We start from the raw sequence: 3,275 nt of genomic DNA on the forward strand, positions 1-3,275 counted from the left end.
TTGGCCTCCCCTCTCCCCTCACTGTGCATTGTGTATCTGCATTACGCATCAATCAGACCTCCCCATCGGCAGGAACACCTGCTCAACCATTAAGAGCAGCATTCTCCCGGCACCAACAAGACAACCCCTTAAAAAAATCATAAAGCTTTTTGATCTTGTAAAGGGTCACATGACCTACCACGATGACCCTTAGATCTGGATCATGTAAACTGTCAATAATACATCATTTCTGACAAAGCGTTAATCTCCAAAATTTACAAGCAGCTCGTGCAGCTCAACATCAAAAAAACAAACAACCCAATCCAAAAATGGGCAGAACACCTAAATAGACATTTCTCCAAAGAAGATATACAGACTGCCAACAAACACATGAAAGGATGCTCAACATCACTAATCATGAGAGAAATGCAAATCAAAACTACAATGAGGTATCACCTCACACCGGTCAGAATGGCCATCATCAAAAAATCTACTAACAGTAAATGCTGGAGAGGGTGTGGAGAAAAGGGAAACCTCTTGCACTGTTGGTGGGAATGTAAATTGATACAGCCATTATGCAGAACAGTATAGAGGTTCCTTAAGAAACTAAAAATAGAACTACCATATGACCCAGCAATCCCAGTACTGGGTATATACCCTGAGAAAGCCATAATTCAAAAAGGGTCATGTACCACAATGTTCATTGCAGCTCTATTTACAATAGCCAGGACATGGAAGCAACCTAGGTGTCCATCGGCAGATGAATGGATAAAGAAGATGTGGCACATATATACAATGGAATATTACTCAGCCATAAAAAGAAACGAAATTGAGTTATTTGTAGTGAGGTGGATGGACCTAGAGTCTGTCATACAGAGTGAAGTAAGTCAGAAAGAGAAAAGCAAATACCGTATGCTAACACATATATATGGAATCTAAAAAAAAAGAAGACGGTTCTGAAGAACCTAGGGGCAAGACAGGAATAAAGATGCAGACCTAGAGAATGGACCTGAGGACACGGGGAGGGGGACGGGTAAGCTGGGACGAAGTGAGAGAGTGGCATGGACATATATACACTACCAAACGTAAAACAGATAGCTAGTGGGAAGCAGCCGCATAGCACAGGGAGATCAGCTCGGTGCTTTGTGACCACCTAGAGGGGTGGGATAGGGAGAGTGGGAGGGAGACGCAAGAGGGAGGAGATATGGGGATATATGTATACGTATAGCTGATTCACTTTGTTATAAAGCAGAAACTAACACACCATTGTAAAGCAATTATACTCCAATAAAGATGTTAAAAAAATACATCATTTGATGTGCAGCCCTCTGTCTCAAAAAAACTTATATAAAACTGTATCTTAAAGTCTAATGGGTGGAACAGTTCTCAGAGCTTTCTGAGATGCTCTTCCTGGGATATAATCCTCAAATTTGGCTCGAATAGAATAAACCTACCTAAGGAGACGAAAGACCTGTATGCAGAAAATTATAAGACACTGATGAAAGAAATTAAAGATGACACAAATAGATGGAGAGATATACCATGTTCTTGGATGGGAAGAATCAACATTGTGAAAATGACTCTACTACCCAAAGCAATCTACAGATTCAATGCAATCCCTATCAAACTACCACTGGCATTTTTCACAGAACTAGAACAAAAAATTTCGCAATTTGTATGGAAACACAAAAGACCCCGAATAGCCAAAGCAATCTTGAGAACGAAAAAAGGAGCTGGAGGAATCAGGCTCCCTGACTTCAGACTATAGCTCGAATAAAATTTTCCACTTCTTTCTGAAATCAACTGATTAATTTTTCATCGACGACTACTCCAAGGGAATCGTGCCCCCTCTTGACAATGAGTATATTCTTGTCTCTTAGACTCCTTATAGGCAGGAGCTATGATATTTCTCTCCTATCACCCAGAGATTTGTGCTATGTATGACAGAAAGGCTCATTTGATGCTTAAGGACTGATGAATGTGTTCTCTGGTCCTGCACCTGAATCAGAGGTTCTTACCTATGGAACCCCTGGGGTAGGGCCGTGGAGGGCAGTTCATGGATGAACTTTAGGAGCTTGCCCACAGCTTTCATCAGACTCTCAAAGGAAATCCGAGCCTTAAAATGTTGAAAACACACTTCAGCTTTGATACTGACTTTTGTTAGACCTTTCTGACCAAAGCTGATGTTATCTGGGTCAGTTCATATGCAGGAATGTAACAATCTTTTTTTTTATCAGAGTTCTCTCATCACGTTTAGATATCGGATAAGTTTCTAAATCTATTCCACAGCTCCATCTGTTAAGTGGGTATTGGTGTAGGTTTATTGTCCTCAGCTTCATGAGCTGTAAACGATTTTAGAAATGACAGCTTCAGAAACAATAAAAGTTTGGATATCTGCCCATAAACATTCCCAAAATAAAGTCATACTTAAAAGACATTGTGGATTCAAGGTCCCTTTACTAAAACACACACACACACACATACACACACACACACACACTTTTCTCTATTATCTAGTTACAAGAAATACAGTGGATCCTTTTAACCACGTTATAGATTAATAAGACCTAGAGCAAACATCCTGTATAACTGAGAGTCAAAATTCTCAAGCTTTGCCACCTACAAAGGAACTCTCAAAGTATATATTCACATTTGAGAGATAAATCCAGATTGCTCTAACCAAGTTATTTTTTTTTGTTAGCACAGATTTCTGAAAGAAATTTTATGATCATTTTGCAAAGACATAAAATATCAATTTTAGTATTAGAGAAAATACTTTGGTTGGTCAAATTGTTTCCCCATAGCCCTCTAGCTAAAACTTCCTCTACATTTTCATTGAATTGCTGTAGTCCCCTGAAGCCAATCTCACGAAGCTGTGTCAAGTAAACGGGGAATGTTGTTAGAAGAAGTTAGCATTTTGAGTTCCAGAGAAAACCGCCTTTAGCCAAGCCCAGGCAAAATCATCAGAAATGCTTGTCCTACATATCCAGCAATAGTCCCACCACACCTGTGGCCCTCGGGAGCCACTGGAGAAATGGTGCCTGTGTCTCCCACACTTCTCAGACCATGTGCACGGAAGCAGAGGGCCATCAGAGTCGAACACAGCCCACTCCTTTGATCCTTCTCTGAGGGGACTGATCACACCCTAGACCCGGGCTAAGGAAAAACATCCCATTGTCTGAGGCCAAAGGACACCACGTCATTTCATCGTGTGCCTGGGAAGGCGGCTTGGAACAAGTAATCCTGATTCTAGAGATGTTGAGACGATCCCAGCTGCACTGTGACTTGTTTTAGGT

Source organism: Neophocaena asiaeorientalis, unplaced genomic scaffold, assembly GCF_003031525.2.
Source record: "Neophocaena asiaeorientalis asiaeorientalis breed wild unplaced genomic scaffold, Neophocaena_asiaeorientalis_V1.1 scaffold7, whole genome shotgun sequence".
NCBI lineage: Eukaryota > Metazoa > Chordata > Mammalia > Artiodactyla > Phocoenidae > Neophocaena > Neophocaena asiaeorientalis.